General features: G+C 41.8%; 1 long non-coding RNA gene across 1 annotated transcript in view; it reads right to left on the reverse strand.

Moving 5' to 3' along the window:
- Positions 1 to 11501: 11501 nt before the first annotated feature.
- The window catches only part of LOC137564444 (uncharacterized), a 31186-nt gene continuing 26925 nt past the window's right edge, over positions 11502 to 15762 (reverse strand). Inside the window, exon 3 of the long non-coding RNA XR_011030596.1 lies at positions 11502 to 12025. This is a non-coding gene — a long non-coding RNA (uncharacterized lncRNA). The remainder of the gene's footprint in view (positions 12026 to 15762) is intronic.

Raw genomic sequence — 15762 nt, forward strand, 5'->3', positions numbered from 1 at the left:
TCAGTTATAACGGAGAGCAACTGATTAAGTGTAAAAGGGCCCTTACTAGAGAGTTAAACAGGGGCAATATTATGCTAGCATCTCGAGTTTTTATTTCCCTTTTTAATGCATCCCAAAATTTTGTTAGCTTTAGCTGCAGCAGCTTGGCATTGAGTACGATTATTTAACTTGTTGTCGATGAGTACTCCTAAGTCCTTCTCCAAGTTTGATGTCCCCAACTGTATCCCATTTATTTTGTATGGTGCTAGACCAATGGTACGACCAAAATGCATGACTTTACATTTTTCAACATTGAATACCATCTGCCATTTTTGTGCCCATATAGCCATCCTATCCAGATCCTGTTGCAATATGACACTATCTTCCTGAGAGTTGATAATTCTGCACAATTTTGCATCATCTGCAAAAATAGCAACATTGTTTTCTACTGCACCTACTAGGTCATTAATAAATAAATTGAAGAGCACTGGACCCAGTACAGACCCCTGTGGGACCCCACTGCTAACAGTCTGCCATTTCAAATAAGATCCATTGACCACAACTCTTTGATTTCTGTCCATTAGCCAGTTCCATATCCATGCACACAGACTCTTCCCCAGTCCTTGTATCCTCAACTTTTGCACCAGACTATTGTGGGGAACAGTGTCGAAGGTTAATGAACTTCACTTGTTATCTATGTAAAAGAGCTTCTCTGAGCCCTCCAACAAATTTAGTTAGAGAGAAGTGCTGTTTTCTGAATCACTTATACATCAAAGAAAAAATGAAAGACACCTTCAGATAAGATTTTACACCAGGGAGGTGTTCAAAGGGTCATTATCTCTGCTCTGTTTCATAGTTTAAAATACAGAGTGTAATTTGTAAACTGCAAGTAGTAGAGAATGATGCAATGTTATTAAAAAAAAAGCTATATAACTGAAAATATAAATATGAGACTCATTTCTTTGCTACTAATGTTCTATTCATCATCTGTAATACACATTCAATTCATTATATCATAAGGTTTTTTTTTGCCTCATTGTCCCTTTAAAACTTTGTTTGTTGATTTATTAAATGACGTACGATTACTCATTCTTGTGGTTGCTTTATGATGTGTTTCTTTTAGCAATGTCCTTAGTATTCTGCATTGTAACTAGCAGGGTATGCAGAGAAACGATGATAACGCTGTTTGCTTAGGAACAAATCTGAGAGTTTCCCATCGTCTCTCAGATGTCCTCACACCAGCTTGGGAAATTCATACACTTCAATAGCGAATTGTTCAAATATCAGATAAGAGTCTCTGGCCAGCATTTATTGAAGGTAGATACAATGCCAAGGTGTAAATCACATTGTTATTGGCCCAGAACTCCAGGTCGCTATAATAGGCAGATCTTAATGACCCATCAAGGACGTTTGCTAATTACGTGGGACTCGTTGCGGACCAGGGAGGTGGCTGTTTGTGGATTAAACAATAATCAGCTACGGTGAAGTCTGACGAGACTTATTTCAGAGCAAGGTGCCAATTCCGTGTGGGTCAAGCAATAAACGGATGGTTGAGACTCTACCAAATACGTCCCTTCGGCAATTCATATACGCTACTTTAAAGTGAACCTGAACTCTTGCACAGGACAGAAGGAAAACAAAGAGAAATCCACCCTGTATGTATTTAGAGAGTTTCGCCTGTCTAATTGCCTCCGGCGGGACTCGTTCGCGTACGGGGACTTCCGCTCCACGTCCTCCTCTCGCATCCCCTGCACCCCTGCGGCGGAGGTTCGACGTGCGCGCGTGCGCAGTATGAATGGACGGTGGTGCGCAGCACAGGGCAGCCTTTACAGGCTGAGAAGGCGTGTCCATAGGTGTCAGCTGTGATGTCATCAGCTGACACCTTTTTTGCAGGAAGTGCTATCTTTCCTGGGGGCTGGGCTTAGGATCTACCATTGTGCATATAAGGCTGGAGCATTCACTTGCTCATTGGACTTGATACTAATCAGAAAAAAAACACATATATCAAGGCACAATTGCCTCTAGTTAGGACATTAAATAAGTTATTAAGGAAAGGGAGGTGCTGATGGGGGTGTGGTCAGAAAACAGCAAAAATCTATTAAAGGGGAACTTCAGCCTAAACAAACATACTGTCATTAAGTTACATTAGTTATGTTAATTAGAATAGATAGGTAAAATAATCTGTTACCCACCCTGTTTTAAAAGAACAGGCAAATGTTTGTGATTCATGGGGGCAGCCATCTTTTTGGTAGAAAGGAGGTGACAAGGAGCAGGAGACACAATTCCAACTGTCCTGTTTCCTGATTACCCCTCCCAGCTGTGCACCCTAGGCTTCAAATGTCAAATTCAAAATGTAAGAAAAAAAAATTGCACCAAAACAGCAGAACGAGAGCAACAACATCAGAAATCCCATCATGCTTTGCACAGCATCAGGGGGAAAATGCCCGGGCAGTTTTCTTCTGTGCAGCTAAAAATGAGGCTTGTATAAAAGAAACAAAGTTCTGATGCTGTGAAACTGTTAAAGAAACACCAGGACTTTTCAGTGCTGCTGAGTCGATTTTTAGTCTGTAGGTTCACTTTAACCGTTCGCACTCTAGCATGCAAATGTTCAAACAAAGTCATTCACAGATTCACTCATCCAGACACCACTGTTATCCCTACAGCTACGTTAAAAGCCGGGGGGTTTTAGTTCACAGAAGAATGCATTCTTATGCTAAGTCACCTATACTGCGCAGAAGTACCCAGGTAAGCGTTAGCTCCCTTGTGCGATTGGTAAGATGCGCTATCTGTCCCAGGAGAGGATGTCAGGATGTGTGCTCCTAATCCCTAGATAGGTTTGATGCAATTAATGTTTGCATGTCTACTATGCATGTTACCGGGCCAGAGTTAGGACACCTATGTTTACCTGGGTACTTCTGTGCAGTATAGGTGACTAAGCATAAGAATGCATTCTTCTGTGAACTAAGACCCCGGCTTTTAACTTAGCTGTAGGGATAACAGTGGTGCCTGGATGAGTGAATCTGTGAATGCATTTGTTTGAACATTTGCATGCGAGAGTGCAAAGGGTTAATCGATTTTTGATACTAATCAGTACGCTGGTTCTTGGTCCTTATCCTAGTGAGATAGTAGTTTTGTGAGCTACATTTCATATATTGCGCATCTGCCCGATATATATGTACTCCAGTCAGTTTAGAACTGTGTAATATATATATATATATATATATATATATATATATTGTAATTATAGTATTATTGTATTTCTGTGTATGATCCGGCAAGTTCACCGCTCTGATTAAAGCCTCATCCCTTTGCACCTCAGTCGTCTGATACCTGTTATAGACCCCCCCGTTTATCCCAACCAACAGAGCTCTCTGTTGGTGGGGTCCGATTGCCCCCCCTGGAGTTTATTTTTTTTTATTTTTAAAATATTTGTCTTTGTTTTTTAAACAAAATGTGCATTTTTCTTTTTACTTATTCCCTTCCCTCCCTCCCTGCAGCCAGCCAATCATGCGATCGGCTGTCATAGGCTTCGGCTGTTCCCAGTACAGCACTGCTGGTGGGGTCCGATTGCCCCCCCTGGAGTTTATTTTTTTTTATTTTTAAAATATTTGTCTTTGTTTTTTAAACAAAATGTGCATTTTTCTTTTTACTTATTCCCTTCCCTCCCTCCCTGCAGCCAGCCAATCATGCGATCGGCTGTCATAGGCTTCGGCTGTCCCCAGTACAGCACTGCTGCTGAACGCAGCGCTGTACTATGTGTTTAGACGGCGGTTTCGCTGTCTAACACTCTCCCGGAGACTGAAGAGGGGGCGGAGCTCTGCCCCCCCGAGCAGGAGATGCGCATGCAGCTTGCGCGTGATCTCCTGCAAAACAGAGCCCCAGGACTTGACGCCAATTAGCGTTAGGCGGTCCTGGGGCTGCCGCCGCGGCCACGCCCATTTGCGGTAGGCGGTCGGCACCTAGTTAAACCTGTAATCATACATTTATATACATCATCTATGCTTGTCAGAGATGGTTATGTTGAAGTCTGACAGCACAACGGAATATGTTGGTGTTTTATAAATCAATAATAATAATTCTATTATTCCCTAACAAATCAGTGAGGCTGGGGCAGATAAAAATGGTACCGCCATAGGTAGCAATAGTAAAAGCAGCGATCAGTAAAAAGGAGGTTAAATGATAGCGCCCAATAAATAGCTAACATCTTATGGTGCCCATACACAGTACAATAAAAACATTTGATTTTCCTGTGTATTCGACCAAAACAATTGAATAGAATGAAAGTCGTAAGAATCTTTTTTTTTTCCAATCAAGAAAAACGAACGATCATCCCTTTTTTTGGATAAAAATCTAACATGTTGGAAAAATCTTTACATTCCATAATTTTTTCCCGGATTTTCTGACAAATCGAACGTTCCTGCATGGTGCCTGGAAACAACAGTGCAATTTTTTCGATCTAACGGATTAATCGAAGAAAATTATCTAAATGCATAAAAAAAAAAAAAAAAAAGAAAAGAAAGAAAAAGAAAAGAAAAAATTGTACCATGTGTGGGCACTATTTGAGTGATATATTTGTGCAGCAGTACAGGTCCTCCTTTCTCTTAGTGCAGGTGCCGCTCACCCCTAATGCATGCCTCAAGACATGCAGGCACAGGTGCCAACAAGGCGATAGGGTGTATGGCGTGGATGGGCGCTGAAGAGAGGAGAGAAGAGGACCTGTCCCATCGCTAGAAGCAAGTAAAATGCCATGTTCTGCTGCTGCTTACTCTGCTATATCTGGAGTGGCAGAGGCTACCCAAGAGATATGGGGAATTTTGGGGAAGTGGGGTGCACAGCTAATTAATACTCCTGTGGTTTTGGGGGGGCATCTAGTGCTACCTATTATTGCTCTGAGGGTGGGTGGAAGCATGCGCACAAAGGCTACCCAATACTGATGGGGGGGCAATAAAAATATGAAATATATATGGAGGGAGGGCACAACGACTACCTAATACTGAGACGGAGGGATAATCGGGGTATTCGATCCAAAATGTTGCTGGGGGGGGGATTTGATAATCTCTAGTTATGCCCTGAAGTTACTAAGCAGCACAACTTGGCACACACTGTACGCCACATGGCACCTGGTATCTGCGTGGGTATAGCTGCAATGCTATAGCCCACGTCCGTGTACCGGTAATATGGGTGCCGGCAATAGCCAGACCCCGAATTACGCATCCTTTCCTTCCCCATAACCCCCCTCCCGAGTTGCATCGACGGGGAATAGTATTTAACGCCACTGAGAAACTTGGCAGAATCAGGGTGAGCCTTGAAGTTCATTTTATGATTCTTTTGCGAATTCACCCGAAACAGAGGTGGGCCCCTCGCTACTGCTGTGCTCAGCCTGACAAACAACAGCCTTCCCCAATCAACCCTCTGCCTGATTTGCCTATGCCTAAAAACATCCCCGTCTGCATGCTTGTTCAGAGTATATGGCTAAAAGTTTTAGAGAAACAGGATCAGGGGGGCAGCCAGGCAACCTGCATTGTTTTAAAAATAAATAATGCCTATCCATATCACTCTCACTTTGGGTTCCCTTTATATAGATTTTCATCCACTTTGACAACTCTGAGCATCTGATGCTGTCTGGGGTTCTTCAGACCATCCTATCCTGCAGTTCTAGAAACCTGTGCTACACAAAACAGGCAACAGAGGGCGCTTCTGAGCGGGTAGTTAAGATGTGATTTATTATAGAGCTTCTACGCTGATAAGTGCAATCTCTACCACTCACTCAGTGCCTTCGCTGGACTAGGAAATTGTTTGTGCCAGGAGTCGTGCCTTATCACTCATATTGGAAGACGACTAAGTGAACCTTCCAAGCAGTCTTCTGCTTTTTTTCTTTTTTTCTTTATTCCTTTTTTTATTATTATGAAGTCGACTGTAGATTTTCATCTCCGCGGTGACAGAGATGTTTTGACGCTGCAGCATTTTGATTTATCTTTATTAAGAAATATGTTCTCTGCAGCTCCAGCCTTTCTTTCTCCCGCTTGGCCAACGACAAGACAAGCTCCACGTGAACATCTCCTTCTTGCTGGTTGCCTCGGAGAAACTCTCAGAAGATGCATAAACCTCTCATCAGAAGTTTCCCAGTATCAGAACTTTGTTAAAGATCGTTTCTCTGCCCCTCTGGAGAGTCCACTGACCCCAGGAAATGATGCCTTATCTCGTTCTTGTTCTTCTCCCCCAATCAGAGAACATTTCTCGAAGCTGACAGTCGAGGCTTCCACCGAGGTGCGGCAAAATGACAAATTGGGGCAGTTAGAGAAACGATATGATGGATGACATTGGAACAATGAAGTGAAAATTGAGTTTTAAGCTTTAACACAAGAGCCCAGAGGAATAGTGGATTGTCTTTCTTGCGTAATAGTTGTTGTTTTTGGGAAACACTAAACTCCATTAAAGTTGAATTACAAATACAATCTGGTGTAACATCAAATAAAAACATTTTTTTTCTATTCTTTATTGTGCATTTGCATGTGTTCCAAAGTGATGTCAGCTGTGTAAAAATCACAAGTTCCCCCCAGCTCAGAGTACAGTGTTGCTAGGAGCACCCATTATACATGAATATGGTGCATCAGCAAGGTCATTCCAAAATCTAAAATTCTGTCCTCACACAGCTGCCCAGAGCTACTAAATCCTGCAGAAACTAAAAGCGTTCTGTGCAGTGTTTCATTGGATAGGAAAAATGTTCATCGCGTACAAATACATTATTTGGTTTGGTTAAAAACTATGGTTGAGCACCATATAAATTACATGAAATACACTGGAGTCATATTCAGAACTATTGAGTATTGGTTAATGACGTCATTCAACCTTACTCAATGCCAATCAGCAACACCTAAAGGAAATGAAATTGTGGGACACAATAAAGGGAAAAGCGTGACACTATTATACTAATGCCTTTGTATATAAGAGTAGTGAGGCCACAGCAGGAATATGGCATCAAGTTAGTTTTGGGCATCAGAACACAGGTAAGTCTTTGGAATTCTTGAACAGGTACAAATGTGGGCCATGACATTAATCTTAGGGATACAGCCACTCGTGAACCAGGAAAGGTTAGATAAACCTTGTTAAATTAGGTTTTGAACGGTTCTCCTCTTCTGTTTTCTTTCTTTGTTTGGTCTTCTATATGTATCTGTGAATTTGTATCTTAAGTCATTTTTCTTAATTTTTTCACTGTAGTTTTCAGCAGAAAGCTTTCATTTTGGACTCAATTCAATTCACTTTTTCTCCTGAGTTTTCTCCTAGGAGATAATGGCCTCAATTCACTAAGCTTATCTCCTGTCTTTAATAACTCTTCTAGAGTTGTTACCATGGTGATAAGGCATGTAGCATTCAGGAAACATTTTACCTCAGGCAAACCTAAAGTTAACTCTTCTGTCTTTAAGTTAACTCTTCAATCCTTAAAATAACTCCAGAGTTAAAGACAGGTTGTTTATTAACTGCATGTGAAAATAACTACAGAGGAGGTAAATTAACTACAGAGGAGGTAAAATAACTACAGAGGAGGTAAAATAACTACAGAGGAGGTAACTTAAGGAATGAAGAGATAAGATAACTCTCTCCTATGTGGAGGTAAGTTTTCTCTTGCCTTATTATCTCCAGCATGATCTTAGTGAATTGAGGCCAATGGCCTCAATTTACTAAGCTCATGCTGGAGATAATAAGGCAAGAGAAAACTTACCTCCACACAGTGAGAGAGCTATCTTATCTCTTCATTCCTTACGTTACCTCCTCTGTAGTTAATTTACCTCCTCTGTAGTTAATTTACCTCCTCTGTAGTTATTTTCACACGCAGTTAATTAATAGCCTGTCTTTAACTCTGGAGTTATTTTAAGGATTGGAGAGTTAACTTAAAGACAGAAAAGTTAACTTTAGGTTTGCCTGAGGTAAAATGTTTCCTGAATACTACATGCCTTATCACCATGGTGACCACTCTAGAAACGTTATTAAAGACAGGAGATAAGCTTAGTGAATTGAGGCCAATGTTTCATCTTCTGTTCAAAATAACTTTTGCAATCTGCAATTGAAAAAGTACCAAAAAGTTGAAAAGTACTGTCAAGATTATTCTGAGTATTTTCTTGCTTGCTGGTGGCTTAAATGCATTTTATTGATAAGGTGTGAAAATATATCCTAGGAAAAAATGTAAGAGAAAGAGTGAATTGGATCAGGCGCTTTATTTCTTCGCTGCCTTTCCGATAGTGATTATGAGGGATTCCTGCCTGACACTACATCTCATGTTCAGTAATGCTACTTTGTGATCTCTGGCACATCTTTTAAATTAACAGTATATGGGATTACACATGTCTATCAGCAGGCTACCAAAGAGAGAAGACAGAACCTTTATGGCTCCTTGATTAAGACTATAATCAATACATGAAGAGAAAATACTGAAGATACAAGTCTTCAGAGAAATGTTTGAGCAGCAAGGTAGTTAGGTTTAAGGAAGTTGAACTTATTATTTATTATTTAGCATTTATATAGCGCTTTCACATCGCTGTACATAGCATATACAGTATAGCCTTGCCACTAACTGTCCCTCAGAGGAGCTCACAATCTAATCCCTTACCATAGTCACATGCCCATTAGAGATGGCCCGAACGGTTCGCCGGCGAACTTCCAGTGGTTAGCGATCGCGGAGAACCACGAACTTTTCCGGAAGTTCGGTTCGCCCCCATAATGCACCATTAGGGTCAACTTTGACCCTCTACATCACAGTCAGCAGGCATTGTAGCCAATCAGGCTACACTCCCTCCTGGAGCCACTCCCCCCCTTTGTAATACCCATGACTGCATATACCTACCTACCTGTTGTTCACAGTGCACCCACCTACCTACGTGAATTGAGCGCACGCAGTGTCACTGTGCCTGTCTGCTACCTGTCTGTGTGTGACAGGTGTACATTGTAATACCCATCACTGCATATACCTCCCTGTTGTGTTCAGTGCACCCACCTCATCACTGCATATACCTACCTGTTGTGTTCAGTTCACCCACCTACCTACATGAGCGCACGCAGTGTGATATACCACTCCGTGCATACCTGTTAACTGCACCTGTGTGACTGCACATTGTATTAGTCAAGTAAGTGCATACCTTTCACTTGAATGGATGGCAGACTTGCCCTCCATAACAGATTCTCGTTAAAGGTAGTAAAGTCTATCAGTGTATTGTTATTTTTGGTCACTACCTCGGGACGTGCATGCCATGCCTGCTGCCTTCCTTGGATGTGTGGTGGTGGTAGCCGTTTCTTAGGCTCCCACTCCGGACCGGAATCGAACCAGGATTCCCCGGCCATTACCCGTGGTCACTGGTCACTCGCAATGGCAGACTTGCCCTCCATAACAGATTCTCATTAAAGGATTTAAAGTTGATTCATCTCACATATACAGCAGGGCCTTGAAAGTCCTCCTGTATTGTTATTTTTGGTCACTACCTCAGGACGTACATGTCATGCCTGCTGCCTTCCTTGGATGTGTGTGGTAGCCGTTCCTGCTCCTTTGCCCACAGCGTGCCTGCTGCCTTCCTTGGATGTGTGGTCGTGGAAGCCGTTTCTTAGGCTGCCACTCCGGACCAGATTCGAATCATGATTCCCCAGCCATTACCCGTGGTCACTCACAATAGCAGACCTGCCATCCATAAAAATTCTCGTTGCAGGTACTGAACAGCAAGCAGAACAAGTATTTACCATTGTTAAACCTTACATCTATTTTTTTTAGAGAAAGAACCATCGAAAGTTGATAAGGCAGTCAGACATTACCTGACATCACTGAGTGAGGAAGAGCAATCTCGCCACGGTGCGCACCAGTCCAGCACGGCCGTCACTACGTAAACAGCTGTTTACGGTGCGCTACACAGTGAGTTTGGTGTGTCAGTGTGAAGCAGTACTCTAATTACACTCCCTGATTGATGTATACCCATGCAAGATGTTTTAAAGCACTTTATGCCTGCAATTTAGCATTCAATGTGATTTCTGCCCTTAAAATGCTGTTTTGCGTCAAATCCAGATTTTTTCCCCGGGACTTTTGGTGTCTATCCCACTCCGCCATGCCCCCCTCCAGATGTTAGTCCCCTTGAAACATCTTTTCCATCACTTTTGTGGCCAGCATACATTTTTCCTAGTTTTCCAAGTTCGCCTCCCCATTGAAGTCTATTGCGGTTCGCGAAAGTTCGCGCGAACCGAACTTTCGCGGGAGGTTCACAAACCGAAAATCTGAGGTTCGGGCCATCTCTAATGCCCTTTGTAGTGTAGGGAAGATTTAAGGGGAAGCCAATTAACTTATCTGTATGGTTTTGGGATGTGGGAGGAAACTGGACTGCCTGGAGGAACCCCACACAGACACGGGAATAACATACTCCGCGCAGATAGTGCCCTGGCTGGGATATGAAACGGGGACCCAGCGCTACAAGGCAAGAGTGCTAAACACTACGCCACCGTGCTGCCCATTATGAGGAAAATATGGGACTAGAGGACATTAGGGCTAGGAGATTTAGGATTAGGGGAGTTTGGGTTTAGGCAATTTAGGCTTAACCACTTAAGTACCAGCGGTCACTGCCCACTTAGGGACCAGAGACCGCAAATACCAGAAACGGCGGAACACCGACGAATACTGATGAATCGCCGCACATACCCGCCCTAACAGCTGTCCACCACACACGCCAGCCACCCACTCTGCCATCTCTATGACATCACAGTTCCTGTGAGCCGGTCAGGAGCCACTTTCATTGGCCCCTGACTGTGTCTATAAATGTAAGCCAATGGGAGTTGCTTACATTGATGGACAGAGTCAGGAGCCAATTAAATCGGCTCCTCACCGGCTCACAGGGCTCTGTCGTCATAGAGACGGCAAGCAGTGTTGCCAACCTTGGAAAAAACTTCTTACTGACAAAGCTCAAAAAATGTACTAACAGAACACTTTTTTTACTGACATTTAATATTACTGAAATTAAATTAAAGATATCACACATGTGCACCACATGCAATACACCAGCAACCACATGCGGTGTGAATGAGGAAGAAGAATGCAAAGACAGCGGTGGACAGCAGACTGATAAAGTATTAATGCATGGCCTCGGGGGAAGGGGGGGGGGGGGGGGATTTGGTACATCTACATTTGAAGGATGGAAAAGGAGGTTTCCGTCACGTTTGTTGTTCGCAACTATTGCAGCCCTTACTACTGCACACCCGATCCAGTATGTCAACCTGAGATTTTCCAGCGTTTCCGATCGATACATGCAACCAATTTTGGCCCAAAATTGGTCTAATTGTCGATTGTGCATTCTCTAGGTGGCACCAATTTTTATAATATCGATAATAATTATCTAATCTGATAGCCGATCGGCCTCCAAGTCTACAGATGTAGGGCCACCTTTAGCTAGAGCAGTGTACATTCCAGAGTGATACGTGAACTGATAAGCAGCAAGTGCTGTGATCTTCTGGGGAAGAGAGAGGGTTTTTTTTTACTGACACCACAAAGTTTATCACAAACTTTACTGACAGCCCAAATTTGTTGACTTTTTTTTACTGACTGTCAGTAAATTTACTGACGGTTGGCAACACTGACGGCAAGGCGAGTGAGCTGTGGCGGGGAGACAGCGGCGAGATTGTCGGAAGTGACGAAAGCGGCGAGAACGAGCGGCGTCGGTGAATTTAAATCTGCACCCTGGTAGCCAGATCAGCATCAAAACAGGGCCCCCTCAAAATAAGACCTCCTATATACCATCTCATACTCACTGCCCTTTTCTTAATAACTTCCAATTGGAAATCTCAGGAAGAAATACCCCCATACCAACTCTTTAGTCTCACCCAGAACAGCATCCGTATGGAATATGCCTCAAGAAGTAGATTGGGCCTTGATTCCTCTAATTTCCACATGCCAACAGAGTGGTGTCCTTGAGTGATGCATTGACACTTGAGTTCTTCCGAAACCCAAACAGATCCTAGATCTGAGGGACTTTTTGCCCTTTTCTTTCTCCTTATTTCCTTCCTCTCCTTCATCTCGTCTCACTGCCTATAACAGATTGTATTAGAATAGAGGGAAAGATAACCTATGACAATCCTCCCACCTATGAGAGACAGGATATTAATATGTTAATATGTTATTATATTAATATGTTATTATGTTGACATATTGATATACCATTAATATGTCAATACTAAGGTTAATACTGATACTTTTATCATCAATGGGATATTAATGTTAATAGAACTATAGACATAGACAACCTTGATCATACAAAAAGCTAACTTTTAGCATTTAATCAGTTTATAAATGATAGTTTACAATGTATAGTTTTCAGATCTAAAAATTATAATTAATACAAAGTTATAAGCGATGCTTCGTTTGTTCCAAGCTAGTCTCTTTTCCCTTCGTTTTCTACGATACTAGATGCCTCCACTACTAAATAAGGTTCTAGTGACGGCCCGTTCTGGCCCACTGATATCACTGGAATAAACATAAACCTGCCTTTCACTGTCTCCCCTCTCCTGACCACTTAGTAGGTTTTGAAAGTGTCAGGATTGAGAGTATTCAAGGTACGAAAGGCTACTTACTACTCAGGCTACACTAGCATCTAAGAAGCGTTTATGTAATCTACATCCATATATTGCTTATAACTCATGTAACTGTGTATACACATGTTAACCCACTGTTTTTATTCATTTGATGTATCAGTTGTTTCTGTTAACTCAAACTTTCTTTAAAAACCCAATAAAAATCTTTTAATGATGAAAAGCATCAAAACAGGGCATAGATTTCAATTAACGTCGTCCTTAAAGGGGCACTATTGTGAAAATTTGTAAATTTAAAATATGTGCAAACACAGACAAATAAGAAGTAAGTTTTTCCCAGAGTACAATGAGGCATAAATTACTTTTCTCCTATGTTGCTGTCACTTACAGCAGGTAGTAGAAATCTGACATAAGCGACAGGTTTTGGACTAGTCCATCTCTTCATAGGGGATTCTCAGCAAGGCTTTTATTCTTTATAAAGATATTCCCTAAAAAGGATTTAAAACAATGATGCTGGCCAGCCCCCCTGCTCGCTACACAGTTTTTTGCAGTTGGACAGAAAATTTTACTTGCACTGTCAAACTAAGCTGCGCTGCTTGATCAGTGTAGCTTAGTGAGTAAACCCCATCTGTGAGCCAGTTGTAGCCATCAAAATTCAAAAGAGACACATTTGGCTCCTGAGCCATAGGTTCCCTACCCCGGCTGTAGACAGAACACTTCCTTCCTTTCTCAGACCTCCATGTAAGAAGACATAAGTTAAGAAGGTCCAGGACACTCCCACTTGTAGCAGAAAACAATGGAGTGTTACATCAATGGTCAATGACAAAGCTCCTCTCCTCCTGAACCACATAACTGTTAGTTAAGCTAACAAAACTGGGTCGTTAACATTGCTTTTATAGTTGATTATTATAACAATAAGAATAAGGAAAGGAATGGCTTACATTTTTTTTGTTCTGTGCCCAGAATTCTGCATTAAAGAGAAACCGTAACCAAGAATTGAACTTCATCCCAATTAGTAGCTGATACCCCCTTTCCCATGAGAAATATATTCCTTTTCAGAAACGGACCATCAGGGGACTCTGTATGGCTGATATTGTGGTGAAACCCCTCCCACAGTGTGATGACAGCACCCAGGTACTGACATCCCAATGTGGGAGCCTTGTTGCATTGTGGGAAATAACAGCTGTTTCCAACTGCCAATAAAGCAAGCAGCATCTCCTTCCACTGACATCACCTCTCAGCGGTAAAAATGTCACCATGTGATAGATGTCAGAATGTAAATCAGGGAAAGGAAAGATTTTACGATGGACAAACACTGACTAAATCATTTATACATCATTATTGCAAAAATTAAGCACTTTTTTTATTACATTATTTTCACTGGAGTTCCTCTTTAAGTTCTGCTTCATCGTAATGTATATTTCCCAGCTGAGTTTAATCTTTTATTTAATCAAGCGTTTTATACATTCAGGAGCACAAGCTGGACAAGTCTGTTCTTAATGTAAGATTCTCTTTGTGTATTTTTTTTCAGGTCACCTTTCCTGTGGGAATTACAATAAAAAATATTCCTTCTGGAGAAAGACTGTGAGGAACACGAAAAGCTGCCCCAGATACACTAATGATCCCATCTAACAAAGGCCTGTCACCAGGGCTCCATTCATCAAACCCCTTGTGTAATTAGCAGGGGCTGCTTTTTACTAATTGGTCTATTTGGCTAAAAGGAGCTGTGCATTATCTTGCAATTTTCGCTACTCTAATAACGAGGTATTAGTGCTCTTAGTAATAAAGTCCTTCTCTGGCAAGGTTATGCTCCGCTCCTGTATTCAGAATTGGGGTTAGACTTGGCTGCTAACTTTGACCGTTTTGCCATCGAGACAGCTACGCAAGTTTTAGAGACCCACAAGGTTTGAAAAACAAAAGCCTCTATGAAAAGTACTGAGAAATAAAGTACTGCCTTCTGAGCAGGCCATCATTTCCAATAGGAGTACAAAAATGTTGTTCAAAAACACAACTTTTGATTGTTATATAGTATGTATCCAGAACTGTCAGGCTGCACACCCATAGCCTTTAAAGGAACAGTATCGATTAACATGTTTTCTTCAATTGAGATAGGAAATGTTTGGGAAGTGCAGCTAAGTACTAGTGTGTACATTTGAATGCTTATATCTTTGTTTACGGTTATCTAATTCCTTTCACACTTTTCTGATGGAAGTCTGCTCTAATCTGACGGCAGAGTGAACCATGAGGGGAGGGGGAATTCCCTCACAGTGTATCTGTTAACCCTGTGTGTGCAGAGAGTTCAGTCAGAGACAGGCAGAGCGTTCTCTCACAGAGAGCAGAGGAAATGTATCTTTTGAGCAACATAAACATTTGTAATTGTGTGTGGGAAACCTGAAACCTGGTGGCTGTATGGTGTAATGGTTAAGGGCTCTCCCTCTGACAGGAGACCAGGGCTCTGCCTGTTCAGTAAGCCAGTACCTATTCAGTAGGAGACCTTTGGCAGGTCTCCCTAACACTGCTACTGCCTATAGAGCGCGCCCTAGTGGCGACTGCTCTGGCGCTTTGAGTCCGCCAGGAGAAAAGCGTGATATAAATGTTATTTGTCTTGTCTTGACACCTGACAGGCATTTAATATATCTCTGCTTCAATATTACACTGTTCTTAGCATGTCAGACTGCAGGGATTCACATATACAAAGGAGACATTCCAAACGTAGCTAAGATCTACACACAATGAATGAAAGATTTTGCCTCTGATATTTAACATGAAAAGTAAGAAAATGTTTACACAGCTACTTAGACATTATTTGTACATCTTTTTTTTTAGAACACGTGGTTTGATATTTGATAAAAAAAATTGAGTAATTATTCCAAAATAATATATAAATGAGTATTTAAAGAATATATATACATGAGTATTGTAAAAATAAAATAAAATAAGGAATTCACCTAATTAAAGTATGCACAATGAATTTGCTCTTTAGGTGTACAGATGTGCTTAAAACTATATGTATGTGTAGCTAACAAGGGCTAAATGGAGTGATCTTGCGGTTCTATCAACTGCACAGGTGTAATGCATTATGGTCTATATTTTTTGGCCAAGCATGCAAAGTGACGGCCTGTAATGGTGCCCATACATTCAGCAATGTATGGGCTGATCTCCCTGAGACAGCTCTCTCTCTCTCTCTCTCTCTCTCTGACCGAATGGGTTGCCTGCCCATACACCGCAGACCGATAG

The sequence above is a fragment of the Hyperolius riggenbachi genome, chromosome 3, assembly GCF_040937935.1.
Source record: "Hyperolius riggenbachi isolate aHypRig1 chromosome 3, aHypRig1.pri, whole genome shotgun sequence".
Taxonomy (NCBI): Eukaryota; Metazoa; Chordata; class Amphibia; order Anura; family Hyperoliidae; genus Hyperolius; species Hyperolius riggenbachi.